Raw genomic sequence first — 16412 nt, 5'->3', positions numbered from 1 at the left:
ATGACAGACATTCAGAAAAAAGGGCGAACAGTTGTTTTTACCCAATCAGTTAAATGAGGGGGAGGAGCCAGTGCTCGCCAGATTATGCCTGAATAACAGAAGGAGCTTCATCAGCGAAGGATTTTTCATGAAACTCCCAAAAGATCAGACCATTCACACATTTAAATAGATTGACAAATGGGAAGTAGGTCAGGAAACTCCAAATTCCAAACATCTCCTGCAGGTATATGCAAAAAATGTCCATTGGCGACAAATGTGTAGAGTATAATTGTTGGGTCTTGAGAGATGTCCCTTCCGCCTTTTATCTGGGAAGTGACATTCTCAAATGATTTGCAGTCAATTTTGAACAAATTAATAATAAAACCTAGTCCCGACTGGGGGTGTAATCCCATGGACTTTAGCAAAATTGAAAAAGCATTCCGGTCAGCTCAATTGCTGCCTTATGCCGTTGAAGTTCAAGTGAAAGACAAGGTTAGCATCCCCGGACAGGTGCAACTTCTTCCCCTCAAAATTAAGCGAGGACAGATCCTCAAACATCATGATGCATATATACATCTAAATTCCCATCTCCAACAACTAGGTTTGTATTTAAATCCGAGTATCACTTTGGGCACAGACACCTTTATTGGAATGGCCGGTGATGCCCAGAATTATTCTATTGATTTAGTTAATGAAATCATGTGACCAATCCCAAACAACTGTTTTGACATAAGCAACAGTATTTCTCCAGAAAAGATTTTTACTAGGCATTGTGGGAATTTCATAGTGTACTCTTCCTGCTCCTAAAGGTTGGAAGAGGTGACCTTTGACATTAGGAGGCAGGAGGCAGTGTTCAGAGTCAAGGCCCACTACCTCGAATTCCTGGAACCTACTGTCCAGGTCAACACCATCAAAAGAGATCTCTCCACTCAAATGAAGGATACTGCTAAAATTGCCAAGCCCAAGGTCTTTCCAGGCTTCAAGCGAGGAAAGGATCAATCTTGCTGATGCCTGTGAGACCGAGGAGTAAAGACGAAAACTTAAGCAGGTCTTCCTGGACTTCCAAGATATCTTTTCTGTAGACTCATACGATCGTGGACACACATCCATTCATTCAAACACCATAATAATGGACCCTGTGATTGTCAAGGAGTTTCCCCTTTCTCACCTGAGTCCTATCTTTGCTGGATTTCTTGGTCGATGCCTTCTTGCGGACAGATCGGGTCTTGAATAAGGCTGCATGAGTCTCTTCCGACTCCAGCGTGCGTTCAAAGTTCCAGGATGCAACAATCCAGGAATCCAGGAAAGTAAGAGGGTGCACTACACAGCACACGAGTCCAGGAATTAAGAAGGAAAGGAGAGGGACTAGGAATGGAGTTTAGAAGGGACAGAAGCAGGGAAAACAATACCGCAAGCTATGGAGCACACGTCTGGTCGCTACTTCGCAATAGCATTGAGACGCGCGGAGCTGCGGGGGGCGTGGTCTATTAATAGAACATGCTATGTCCGACGTGTGGAGTGAGGAAGGTGTTTCACGCTGGACGGCCATGTTGGGAGTACCAGGGAGTGTAAGCCCCACTGAGACAAGGACCAGGAAGTCCAAAAGGGGCGCTTTCTATAGGTCATAACAGAATGCCTCCTCCGAAGACCCGTTCCTCCAGGTTTGCCCGGGTGTATGAGGTGAAATTTTCTGAGCAGTCGAGGGGTCTTGAGATTAGAAAGTGGTTCCCAGGTTCTTTCACTAGGAGGATATCCCTTCCATTCAACCAGGTATTGAAGCTGATCTCGTTTATACCTGGAGTCGCATATTCGCAACACTTCATATTGCAGTTGGTTGTCAACCAGTAGAGGAGGGGGTCTGCAGGATTTCCTGAAGGATTTGAATGTAGGGTTTTAATAAGGACATGTGAAAAACTGGGTGAATTTTCTTCCAGGAGTCTGGTAGTTTGTTCCGGTATGAGACTGGATTTATAATTTCTTTGATGGGAAATGGACCATAGTACCGAGGGGCCAATTTGTTTGGCCGTAGATGTCGGCGTAGTAATTTCGAGGACAACCAGACTTGATCACCAATTGCATAAGAAGGCCCTGGTCTTCTTTTGGAATCTGCATACCTCTTAGTCTGTGTTCTGGCCTTCTCAAAGTTTTCTTTGGCTTCCTGGTGTACGTTGATGAGGGTTTCGATCCAGTAGTCGACAGTAGGAACCGGCGTGGGATGAAGGAGAACAGAGGGTAGAACCGATGGATGGAAACCTTGGCTACAATAAAAGGGACTGGTCTAAAGTGCTGAATGATCGGAATTGTTGTAGGCGAATTCACCACGGGTATCAGGAGCGACCAGTTATCCTGAACCTTCGTGGCGAAACATCGAGGATACTGTGCCAGGGTCTGATTAGCACGTTCTGTGACCCCGTTGGTTTGGGGATGATAACCTGATGAGAGGGTGCGTTGGATTCCCAAAATGCGACAGAGATGTTTCCAGAATTGTGAGACGTATTGAGGTCCTCGATCAGATATGATCTTGGAAGGAAGTCCATGCAGACGGAATATGTGTTCCAGAAAGATTCCAGCAAGTTTGGACGAGGATGGTAACTTACACAGGGGTGTAAAATGAGCCATATGAGAGAACAAGTCAATGGTAACCATGATGGTCGTGTATCCTCTGGAAGGTGGTAATTCCACAATGAAGTCTGTAGCAATGAATTCCCATGGACTTGTTGGCAGTGTAGGTTGCAGTAGAAGATCCGCTGGTCTCTTGTTATCATGTTTATTTTGACTACAGATAGCACAAACCTGGAAGTACTGCTGTACGTCGGTCTTCATTGCAGACCACCAAAACTGTCTTTGTATGAGGCGGAGGGTGTTGGTTATGCCACGATGTCCGGAGTGAAGGGTATCATGACAGATGTTTATTATTCTTTGTTGTAATTTCTGTGTGGGAATGACCAGTGCATTGTCCTTAAATAAATATCCTTCCCTGACTCTTAGATTCCATTGATTCTTCCTTGAAATATCCTTCCACTGATCAGAGGATTGGGTTTGCACTTGAATTTCTTCCAGGAGATTGACTGCTTGAGCTACAAAGATCGTGTGGGGAAACATCTTAGGGTAGGCCCTATCTTCAGTAGTTACATAGTCAGGACGTCGAGATAAGGCGTCAGCAATCAGGTTTTGTGATCTGGGAACATGAGTAATGTGGAACTGGTACTGGGCAAAGAAGTAGGCCCAACGCGCCTGACGACTGTTCCTACACTCCAATGACTGTAGAATTTGAAGATTCCGATGGTCCGTGCGGACCTGAACTGGATGTATAGCACCCAGAAGTAGATGTTGCCATTCAGTGAAGTCTTGGCGGATGGCTAACAGTTCCTTTTCCAGGACGGAGTAGTGTGTCTCACTGGGAGTCAGGGTTTGTGAAAGGTAAGCAATGGGGTGTTCCAGTTTATCCTCAAATTCCTGCTTCAACACCACTCCTATGGCGTAGTTAGAGGCATCCGTTTCCACTAGGAATGGTCGATTTATGTTGGGTTAGGCTAAGATGGGGGCTTGCGTGAACTCTGCCTTTAAACATTGGAATGCCTTATCTTGCGGTGTAGACCAGATAAAGGGGGTGTCTTTCTTCAAGAGAGCAACTATGGCTGAACGATCTCGGAAAAGGTGGATATGAACTTCCGGTAGAAATTGGCAAGCCCCAGGAAGGATTGAACTTGTTTCACGGACGTGGGAGCGGGCCATGCCAGTATGGCCTTTACCTTTCAAGGGTCCATACCAATTCCTTCTGGGCTAAAAATGAATCCTAGGTAGTGAACAGAAGTAACGTGAAACAAGCATTTTTCGGGTTTGGCTAAAAGTTTGTGTTCACAGAGTCGTTGCAATACTGCCTTTACATGTTCTTCATGCTTTAGAAGGTCCTTGGAAAAGATCAATATGTCGTCCAGATAGACAATGGTCATCATTATGACCCAGGCGCTAAGTGTTTAACGGCGCCGTAAAACGCTGCAGCGCCGTTAAACACCTAGCGCCTAATTACGAGGTCCCTTTGGGGGCCCCGACCTTAACGGCTGGTTTTACCAGCTGTTAAAGTAGGGACCCACAAAGGGACCTTGGTGCTAATTACGGTACCACAATTTGCGGTACCGTAATTAGCGCCTTCCCCATTCCCATTGAGCCGTATGGGGAAAATGGGAATGGTGAAGGGCCATGGCGGCATGGGGAATTACCGCCCCGCCAACCTCGGAATGAGGTGCTAATTCCCCATTCCGCCATGGCGGACTCCGGCATGGAGCATGGTGCTAATAGCACCAAGGTTTAGCGCCAGAGTCCTAATGAGGCCCAATGACAAAGAGGAATAACATGTCTGAGAACACCCTATCCATGAAACGTTGAAAAACTGCTGGGGCATTAGCTAGTCCAAAGGGCATTACTAGATATTCATAGTGACCAAAGGGTGTTCTAAAAGCTGTTTTCCATTCGTCTCCTTCCCGGACATGGATCAAATGGTAGGCACCCCAGAGATCCAACTTCGTGAATATTACAGCGCCTCTCACAGCTTCCAGGATATCTGAGATCAAGGGCAATGGGTACCGGTCTTTGAGGGTGCATTGATTTAAGCCACGATAGTCAAGGCAAGGTCTGAGTTCCTTGATGTCCTTCTTGGGAACAAAGAACAACGAAGCACCCGCTGGAGATTTCGAAGGTCTCATGGTGCCATTTTTGAGGTTGGTATCCAGGTATTCTCGGAGGGCCTTATTTTTAGGTTCGGAAAGGATGAACATTCTGCCGAAGGGAATCACTGCTGAGGGATCTGTATCTATGGTGCAGTCTTCAGGTCTGTGAGGGGGTAAGGCCTGGACTATGGCAGTTGAAAATAGATCAGCATATCCTTGATAGGCCTCAGGGACTTGTATTATATTGGAAACCATGAGTGGTGTTTTCAGGTCTCTTGGTGGTTCTTTAAGGGGTGTCGAGGAGGGATCCAGGATTAGACAGTGGGACATACAAAACTCTGAGCCTAGGAATAGTGATCCTGCTGTCCAGTTGATATACGGATTGTGCTTCTGTAACCAGGGCATACCCAATACCATTGGGTAATGAGCTGACTTAATGATGTCGAATCTGATCTGCTCTTGGTGATGGTTTATAGAAAGCTGGATCTCTTTAGTTTGCAGGCTTATGGGACCCGGAGTGAGGGGTCTTCCGTCGATTGCTTCCACCGGCTGCATGGTGCTTCGTGTCTCGTATGGAATATGATGACTAACAACCCAATCATGATCAATGAAAATTCCCATACCTCCGCAGTCTACCAAGGCCAAGATGGAATAGGTCTTATTCTTGGAGGGCGATAGGAAGGCCTGCAGTATCACCAAATTGTTTTGTCCAGGAGAGTTCAAGGATGGAATTGATGTGGAGCAAACATCTCTCTCCCGAAGCTCTGCTCCCTCTAGGATCGGGAGCTAGCATTTCCCGAACGCAGAGGAGGGGCTAGAGGACACTCCCTAACCAAGTGTTTATCTGAGGCACAATACATGCACAACCCTGTATGAATCCTTCTCATCCTTTCTTGCGGGGATGTAGGTCCACGGAAAGCTACTATCTGCATGGGTTCTGGTTCAGTGACTGAGCCTGGGTTTGTGTCCGTCTTGGTGGTACTCTCAAAAGACACTTTCGGAGGATTTCCTCTGGATTTCTTCTTCTCTGCCTTCCTTTCCTGTATTCGAAAGTCTATTTGCATGGCAAGATCCATTAGTGCCTGGAATGAGTTTGGGCGAGCCACGCGGACCAACTCATCCTTAATCTCCTCATTCAGTCCTCTCCTGAAAAGGGTAAAACTCGCCTCAGGGGACCAATCAGCTTCCTTGGCTAATTGCTTGAATCAAGTTACAAAGGTGAGCATATCCTGGGATCCCTGCTGGAAGTCTAACAGGCATTCCTGGACACTATAGACCTGCTCTGGGTGATCAAACATGGTTTTAAGGGCATGTATGAACCCATGATAGTCATCTAGGAGGGCATCGCCGGAATTTACGAGGGGCGTAGCCCAGGTTAATGCATTTCCTGAAAGGTGGGAAATTATGAAACCCACTTTAGCTCTGGGAGATGAAAAGTAGTAGGGCTTAAAGGTAAAGTGGACCAAACATGAATCCAGGAATCCACAAAGGGTTTTTACCGACCCATCGAATTTGTCAACTATGCCGCCCAGCAACACACTTTCTTTTGTGGCAGAATCACGGGATAGAACCAATTGCTTAAGAGCGGCATTTTCCGCCTTGAGATTCTGTACCTCGGTTGATAGTTCTTGCATGCCACGCATCAGGTCCTGAACGACCGCTTCCATGTCCATATCGAGTTCGGTCGGGTGGCATCTCAAACTGTCAAGGAGTTCCCCCCTTCTCACCTGAGTCCGATCTTTGCTGGATTTCTTGGTCGATGCCTTCTTGCGGACGGATCGGGTCTTGAATAAGGCTGCACAAGTCTCTTCCGACTCCAGCGTGTGATCAAAGTTCCGGGATGCAACGATCCAGGAATCTGGGAAAGTAAGAGGGTGCACTACACAGCACACGAGTCCAGGAAGTAAGAAGGAAAGGAGAGGGACTAGGAATGGAGTTTAGAAGTGACAAAATCAGGGAAAACAATACTGCGAGCTACGGAGCACACGTCTGGTCGCTACTTTGCAATAGTATTGAGACGCGCAGAGCCGCGGGGGGCGTGGTCTATTAATAGAACATGCTACGTCCAACGTGTGGAGCGAGGAAGGTGTTTCAGGCTGGACGGCCATGTTCGCAGTACCAGGGAGTGTAAACCCTGCTGAGACAAGGACCAGGAAGTCCAAAAGGGGCACGTTCTGTAGGTCATGACAGTGATGGCTCCAGTATTTGTGAAACAATACCAGTTACCTCTCACACCCATGGAGTCACTCACAGAGATGATTAAGAACTTAGAATCCCATGGAATAATGTGTCTGATCCACAGTGCCTTAAGAAATCAGGTACTGGGGATACTCAAACCAAATGGCCAATGTAGACTTTGTGCAGACCTGAGGGAGTTCAACAAATCATTGCACATGTCAAGATGACCCCTTCCCTACATTGATCAGGCACTGGCTCTGAGCCAAGGGTAAAAGGTGTACACCACCATTGACCTGACCAAAGGATACTGGACAGTAGCTGTGAATAGGGAAGACCAGTACAAGCTTGCCTTTACCTTTGGGGTGCAGTAATACACATGGACCTGAACCCCCATGGATTAATGCATTCCAGCAATATGTTTAACATCTTCCCACAAAAGTCCGTTCCCGATTTGGGCGATAGGGGAAACCTGGCCTATGTGGATGATGTTCTGATCAAGAGCTCAACTGTGAAGGAACATATGGCAGAAATACACAATGTTCTGACCCAATTGCAGAAAGCCAGGGCAAAACTGTCCTTTCAGAAGGCACAGTGGTGTAAGACCCGAGTGAACTTCTTAGGGTACAAGGTCATCCCTGAGGGTCTCAATCCCCAGGTGAAGAAGGTGGAAGCCTTATTGAAATTAAAATACCCTACTACTCTGCGAGAATTAAGAAGCCTCTTTGGACTCACTGTTTATAGTCAGAAGTTCATTGAAGACTATGCAGAGGTCACGCGACCCTTGGTCCTTTTATTAAAGGTCAGAGTCAACTGGTAGTGGGGTTTGGAACAAGCCAAGGCAGCTAAACAGCTGAAAAGAAGCCATTCCCAGCCTCCTTGTTTTTCTTACCCCATAAAGAACAAGGAGCTCTTCTTGGAGACAGGGTTCTCACATACTTGCCTAACAGCGGTGTTGTATCAAAAGCATGAAAAGTTCAACAAAGTCATCCTGTATGCTAGCAAGATTTTATCATCTTTGGAGGAGAAATTCAACGATTGCTAGAAGGCACTCCTGGCAACAGTGTGCGTGTTGAAAAATTACCACCCATTCATACAGGGGGAGCACATAATTGTCAAAACTCCTCACCAACCCTTGCAATATCTCCAAAGTGAGAGACCCCGGGCAGGGAACGTTAGTAATGCCAGAATTACTTCCTGGATTCTGTCCATGCAAGGCTTTCCTATGGAGGTCAAATGTGGCCAAAACAAGAAGAATCCCATAGCGCAAGGGTTGGTGGACTTGCATGATTGTGTTCAAGAAAACTGTCTCGGGACAAATGTCTAATGACCTACAACAACATGGAGGCGTACTTTTCTAATCCGCACATGGTCTATGAAGAAGACATGTGTCAGGGGATACCCACAGTTTATGTGGATGGGTGTTCCTACCATGTTGACAACAACGGGAAAAGGAACTGGTCGCTGACTTTGGGAATGACTGGGTGAATTATAGCCCAAAACCCTCTCCTGGTTTTAAAACTGGACCCCTAAGTAGTCAGGTTGCAGAGTTGACGGCAATTCATCAAGCCATCTTCACTGCAGTGCACCACTAACTCAATGAACTGTTCATAATCACTCTGATCATGACATGAATGGGTTTGTGGAACACCTTAATAAATGGAAGAATCAAGTCATGCTTTGTACCAACAATCGAAAGCCAGTCAATTTATGATCTGTTGACCTCCAATTAGATGACCATCTATTGGAAGAAGTGTAAAAGTATATTTTTCATGATTACCACCAGATAGTAAACGATTGGCCTAAGCACATTCGCATCGCACTATAAATTGCATTGAATGAACCTGAAACAGGCTGACTATGTCGCCATTCTGAGTTATCCGCCATGTTGGTCGCCTCTAGTTTTCTGTCCCATGTTTAGAATTGTTTTCGGCTCCAGCAGAGCAAAATGAACTGTGTACTGTTTCCATGATGTCAACGTAGATAAGAATGTTGAAGCTGCTAAAGTGGATTGTTTGTCCTACACTGAGAAACCTTGGAGTTAAAAAAGCGCCGTACTAATCAATAATTTAGATACTATTTGTTACAATAGTGCCTTCTCCGTTCATACAACAAAGTAGAATGATGAATAGTTGAATGTGCTCTTCTTGCAGAAATCTATGTTTTCGCTCCTTGAAACTAAGATGACTTTAAACTCAAGAACAAATGATAGACAAATATAAGCGAGAAAAATCAGGAATGTTACCTTTGTGTCTTATATTTGGAAAACATGTGAAATGTTTTAAGGAAAACAACAAACTTTTCAAAGATGTTTAAGCATAACTTAGTTATGTGCATAGGCCATGAACCCTAGGTAAATGCATTACATGAAGAGGGACTGGACGATGTGTCTGGTATTATGGAAACATTGTATAAATACTGGTGTTTTTGAAATGTCCAGCTCTCTCTCATCTCATGGTGTCTGCTTGAACACATTGCGGATGTTGAGAGCCAGACAGCTGCCTGTTAATAAATGTACATTATATTTTTACCTTGTGACCGGCATATTTCTATTATGTGGTATTAAGCCTCGATATTCTTTAATCTTTCAGAAGATAAGAGGCAATTCCAAAATAAAGTGTGCAGATAAGATTAGGAATTAACTGGCTGACCAACTGGATTAAACTGGAGCTCTGCAGGGTATTTTGTAGAAACGGAATCCCTGCTCAAATAAATCCAAGTTGCTGCTGTTACCAGGTCACAAACGTGTGCGAATAGTAAACTTTTGACTGCCCAGTGAAGTAAAGCAACCCCTGATGCAGATTTGATCGCCGCACAGAAAGAGAACCCAATAATTTGAAAATTCTATCAACACATTGAAGATCCTCTGTGCTTTCCTCTAACCGAGTTGGATTGTACTGGTAATGAGGATCTCTGGGTGTTGATGTGGTTTTCCAAGGGTTTATGGTAATTTCATCTAAAACCATTGCATCTAATGCCATTCCATCAAAATGTTTCCATCTAAAAAATGTCCATGTAATGCATTTTTATTTCTTTTTTTTATTTTTTATTTTTTTGGGGGGCAGCCCCCTTTTTTAACCTTTCAAATGCTGAAAAGAAGGACATTATATTACCTTTGGTAGTGCCTTCAGACTAAAGTTGTCCCAAATAATAGCAAGCAAAAGCATGAAAGTTAGTAAGTTGTAGTATTTATTGATAACCCAGTCTTAACACATTTTATTTTTTTGTGTTTTTAAGAAAAAAAGAGAAAAAGAAAAGAAACAATGTCTTGAGCCCTAAGTCACTTAAGTCCTTGGAGTCCTTATTGTTTCCTCATTTTGAGTTTTTGGCACTTATTTCTTGCAGGATCCATTTGTTTGTCAGATGGTAGCTCTTTAGCGTTTTTACCATAGATAGAGGCCTAGGTGTCGCTAGTCTCTGTTATTTCCACAGGTAGTATCCTAGGTTGTTACTTGTTGCCTCACGGTCCTTAGTTATTACTGCATAATAAGCTTCTTGGTGTACCTAATTCCCTTGACACGTATTTCTCCAATATAGTGGTATTGGTTCCTCAGGAGGGTTGTTGGTTAGTTTTAGCTATGCGAAATTTAAGTTGCTACGAGGTTATGCTGGTCACGTAGCTATGGGGTTAAATTGCACTTCATTTCCTTGTGGCTTTATAAGTTTAGAAAATGCTTTTATAGGCGCCTCTGTTGAGGAAAGTAATGTAGGGTCCAGTGGAGCGTCGGTAAAATAGCCAAACTCCATTCAGTGATTGGGGTCACCCATAACCTTTCAAATGCACCTGAACAAAAATGAACCATTTACCGCCCCAAAAAACATGCATTAGATGGACATTTTTTGGATGGAACATTTCAATGGAATGGTATTAGATGGAATGGGTTTAGATGCATTGACTAGATAGTTTTTCCAAGATATTCTGGATCAAAGATGGTTTGTTGGTAAGGAGAGCCCTATCAGTCTGTGACCAGTGGGTTGTACCTACCTCATTACGAAGCCTGATATTGAACCACATCCATGACACAGCCACTGCCGGTCATAGGGGGTTTCACATGACATTGGAAATCTTGCATGCGGTTGCTTACTGGCTGCACATGGGCCAGGACCTTGACATTTACCTAAAGGGGTATCTTGTGTGTGCTCAATTTCAACCCAGTTCACTCACACACAGAGCTCCCCTACATAAAAAGCGGAATGACACTGCCTTGGTCAGATTTGCAAGTCAATTTAATCAGGCCAGTGATTTGCTTCTCTAGAGGAAACCAGTACATTTTGACTGTGACATGCTTGTTCACAAAGTGGGTAGAATTTCTTCCAGCCTTGAATTGTAAGGCAGAGACAGCTACTGCACTAATGACTGCACTAATGATCAACTATATCATCTCTCGTTTCAACCTCCCACAAAGGGGTGAGTTGGACCGAGGAAGCCATTTTACTAGTGAGGTGATGACGAAGATGTGGGCGATTCCAGGGGTAAAAAGAAAACTCCACATTGCCTGCATCCTGTCCTCAAGCGGTGGGTAGGGGAGGGAGTGTAGAGAGATTCAACAAAACAATTGTGAGTCTCTTAAAGAAGTTTGTGGCAGACTGTGGACCCAGTTGGGACATCCGATTACTACTTGTCCTGATCACTATTAGGTCTACACCATCTTCTGCTACTAAAATGTCTCCTTTTGAGCTCATGACTGGATGAAAAATTGTGTTACCTCAACATCTGCTCCATAGAGCTCAGGAGCATACACTGATAAATTAATTCACTACTCATGAGTACATTGAACATTTAAGGAAGCAACTCTAGCATGTGTTTGCTTATGCTGTGCACAATTTAGAAAGGTTGGCTGAAAGAATGAAGACCTACTATGACCTAAAACCACCAAGAAAGACTATGAAGTAGGGGTCAAGGTTTACAATGTTCAAAGACCTTGGCCGTGATGCCAGCAGTGCGGGCTGCACTCCTGTCTCCACTAAAAAGGGGTTTCTTTAGGTAAATGATACATTATGTCCCACTGACATAAATTAAGCTCATACCAGACATTTATCTCTCATATAATTGAATTTTATTCAAGTTATTTTGCAATTGATATGTAATCTCCATGCAGGTGCTTAGTGGGAAGGCCAATGCATTTCGGAATGAAATCCTTCATCAGGGCCTATATATCATCATTTGTATAACAAAAAAGAGAAAGTTCAAAACAACACCGGAATATTACCACAGGTATACAAGATAACCACAGTTAAAAATGTCCAGAAAGCGCACAGATGTAGCCAACCACATTCAATAGATCACGGATTCCATAAGCATTTTTCAACATTTACGTATTTCAATGTATGTGAACAATAGGATGTGCCACCATTTAAACCCACCGGTGCACAATATTAACAATATTCGAAAATATACATACGGTTATGAAGATGTGGAGTGTGAACGATATCAATCAAAGGAAAAAACAGAATTGAAAAGAGATGTAATTCAATCCTCATTCAGTGGTCAGAAAAAAAGTTATAATGTTACAGCTAAAGTCTACACACTGATCTTGTATCCCTGTAAAATGTAGAGCTTGAAAAATGGCTGGGCGTTCTCTAAAGGAGATCGCTAGTGTTCGAGTGCCAAAGATGGGATTCCCAAGTGAATCTGTAAGAGCGTATACAGGGTGCATAAGACTCTCTATAAAATCTATCAGTAGCATATTTTCTGCTGAGAGTAGCACTGACTTACCTGGTGCTGCATGAGGACTCGCCTCTGCTCTCGGTGAAACCGCGTGGATGCGCATTTCACAGCTAGTTAATTTGTTTTCAAATGTAACCATGGCAACCTCATAGAGCCCTACCAGGAGATTCACAGACTAAAGCGGCGGCCATCGTAGATTAGTGTCATCAAAATGTACAGACTGAAGAAATTGCAATAACCATCCACTTACTGTCCCTAGGTGGTCTCATCTAATTATACAAGTTAATTTCTTTAGCCAGACGTTAAAAAAGGAGTAAATCTAACTACATTATAGACAAAAGAATAGAAAAAGCATAGACTGCGTTGCCGTTTCAGAGCGGCAGGATAACACTGCAATCTCTCCACAGTTTAAATACAGTAAATATTCACCTAACAGAAACAAAAATGTGGTGGATAACACTAGTGGGGGTACGAGTTAAAACCAACGATCTGTGTATCTTATCTGATGTGTGTGTTCCTCGTGAGATGAAACGCTGCTGTGAGCGTCCTCAGTTGGACAATGCTAATGCAATCGATGAGGACTCGCATAAGCTGTGAAAAGGAGTAAGGGGATAAACACTCGTACTCGTCCCTCCACGTTAGTAAAGGAAGAGGACATGAAGGTAATGTCTAGTTCTATGTCTGTCTGTGGCTAGTTAGTAGAGAATACATGAGGAAACGTTACGGTACAACTGTCACAAGCCATGTCAAATGCTCGTTTGATGCAGTTATCTCAAACATGAGGTGGAGCGACCTCGAATATTAGTATAATCAGAAAAAAAATGGAATAGTACACAAATGGCGCAGGTGAAAGTAATGGGCCACTTATCCGCATCAAAATACAATATCTCCGATAATTGACTCCTGATTATACATGATGAACAGAAGTTGACCCAAAAAAAGGTCTGTTTGAGTATTTATCACTTAACTTGTGCTAAAATCAAGATAGAGAACACTTAACTCAGGTCGCTATGAAGGTAATGTATGCCTGTTTCTTTTTCAGAATAAATTGCTTCCTAATATTAGTGTGAGTCTATCGTGGTCTACCTTAAGTCTTGTGAACTATATAACCACAGTGTCCTCTGATAGACAATGTCAATATGGCCAAGAACTGAAGACCTCAGTCGAATACGATCATAATGTACAGTAAGGTATCAAATCCCCCACAGATAGTCGCAGTTTCAAGTTTCGTTTTGTAGTATGATGTGGTTGTATTGTCATCTGGCATGTGGACATAGGATACCATCAAGATAGTAAAAAGTAAACAACCCAAAAGGATACATCTTCATAAAAAACAACTCAAATCTAACTCCTCGTTGATCCCATCAAGAGCTAGGGCGTCCAATTTATCTATCCAGAATGCTTCTTGTTGTGCTCTCCATTTTTTCATGTCTTTGTTGTGTTTCTTGGTAGATAGTACCTCCAGTACTACAAACCTCAATTGTGTGAGAGAATGTCCATTAGCCATGAAATGTCTAGCTATGGCTGAGGTCATGTTGCTGTTGCGAATACATGATTTGTGTTCATTTATCCTTATTTGTATTTTCCGCGCTGTTTCTCCCACATAGTAGATGCCACAGGTTCATCTTATGGCGTAGACAACGTTCTCTGATTAACAAGTCGCATGATACCTCAGTTTGATTTTTGCTCCAGTTTTCGGATGCATTATAGTATTTCCTTTCATCACATTATTGCAATTGCTGCACTCATACACAGGTAGGTACCTGGGTGCTTGTCTGGTTTTCTGTTGGAATTCTTATCTCTTGTGTTCACCAACATGTTAACTAAATTGTTGCTTCTTTTGTAGGCGAACACGGGTTGTTGGGGGAACAAATCTTTAATCCGGGCGTCACTCGTCAGTACATTCCACCTGTTCTGAATTATTGTTTTATTTTATTGCTCTGTATCGCGTATTTCGTGATAAAGACTAATTCCGGGTTACTCCTTTCTTTCCTTTTTGTCAGCAGTTGTTATCTTGTTTATGTTTATGTCTTTTCATGTGCTGTTTGCAAATCTGCTTCCTGGTAACCTCTTTCTTTTAATCTTTCTTTAAGTTGTTCCAATTGTCTCTCGCAATCATCTGGATCGCTAACTATTCATTTGATTCTCAGCATTTGGCCAAAAGGTAAATTGCGGAGAATATTTGGAGGGTGAAAACTCATCCGATGGAGCAAGTTATTGTGATCAGTTTTTTTAGTGTACAGAGTTGTGTCGATCATATTCCCATTAATCACTGTTTGTACGTCTAGGTAGTGTATGTTGGGGTCTCCAATTTCAAGGGTAAATTGTAACCGTGGATCTATACTATTAATATATCCTAAGAACTCCACCAATTCCTCTGTGACTCCTGACCATATCCCAAAAATGTCATCGATATATCGAATTCAGGTTTTCAAATACGGCTTCCATCTCTCGATTTCGAGAATGTTTTGACTTTCGAATACATACATAAAATAACTGGCATAAGCTGGCACCATGGTTGCCCCCATTGCGGTGCTGGGGGTCAAGGTTTACCTGTACAATCTTCAAAGGAATCATGCCAAGGAGTGGATATGTCTCCCATCTTGGTGTGGTGCCGCCTTTGAAATTGTAGATAAAATATCCCGTGTTGCCTACAAGTTCTGCATTAGAAAAGGAGAAGGGGCAGAAGAAAGATGGATCCCCATCAATGAGTTGAAATGCTGTCATCCCAGACAAGCTTTATGGCTGATTGAGGAGCCAAATGAAAATCGAGCAGAGGAACCATATGAGGGGTGAAAACCCCAGATGGAGAATTATAACATGTGAGTAGTTGAATGAATATACTTTGAGGAAACATGTGCAAAATGTATGTTCTGAAATACTCTGTCTAGTTGTGTGTAATGTGGCCTTCCTTTGAATGGAAGTGTTGAAATGTGATGTCTCTTTCTATGTAATATTTAATTCTCAAATGTATCGCCATTTTCCAGGGAAATATGGTGGTGTAAAAAGTACAGAACCTCTCTTGCTTCTATTTGTTAGATAAATAACCTCCTTCATTTCCAGCCTGGGGGCAAGAGGGGAGTATGGTGAGAACCCCAGATACCCCAGGAAGAATGAAGGAATGGGGGTGCCATGCCACACTCCAATCCAAACATGGAGGGGGAGGCTGGAGTGCCCACTCCCTAATGAAGGGAAAAGAGGGTGCTGTACCACACCCTCCAACCCAAACATGGAAGAGGAGGCTGGAGTGCCCACTCCCTAATGAAGGAAGAAAGGGGGTGCTGTGCCACATCCCCAACCCAGAGATGAAAGGAGAGACTAGAGTGCCCACTCACTAATGAAGGAGTTTGAGCTGGATGGGCTCCAACAGATAGAGAAAAATGAAGAAGAAAAGGAGAAAAGGGGACTTCAAACAAAACCCCACTCCACCCTGCTCTTCCCCATGAAAGAAGCATGGAAGAATGGGGGGCATGTGGGGTGTAATCAAAGGCTCCAACCAACTGAATTTAAGGGACCAGTGGGAAACTGACCTGTGAGCACTTATAATAAAACGTTCATACTAAAAATGAGCCTATTGAGTCAGATGGTGGTGTTTCTCTAAGTAACACAAGGAAGGGCCATGTGAAAAGGCCTACCTGTCATTACAAAATGAAAAGCAGCATTTTAATTCACAAAGGTAGAAGACATTCAAAGGTTCCTTTCACATGGAAAACAGGATATTTTAAACACTGACAAACAACTTCTTTGCATGTGTGTTTGCAGTTTCAATGTGAAAAAATTTACCCCTGCTAACATAAAAATGTCAGGGAAAAGACATGGTGCGTGTTGATAAAGAAGTAGAGTATATTATGTTTTGCTTGCAAAATACCAGCAAACATTTGAAATAACAAGACCACTTTGTTTCCGTGAAAATGTTCCTTAGA

The sequence above is a fragment of the Ambystoma mexicanum genome, chromosome 11 (genome assembly GCF_040938575.1).
Source record: "Ambystoma mexicanum isolate Mex_15411 chromosome 11, UKY_AmexF1_1, whole genome shotgun sequence".
Lineage (NCBI taxonomy): Eukaryota > Metazoa > Chordata > Amphibia > Caudata > Ambystomatidae > Ambystoma > Ambystoma mexicanum.
The sequence above is the reverse complement of the archived record's forward strand: the minus strand, read 5'-3'. Positions refer to the sequence as shown.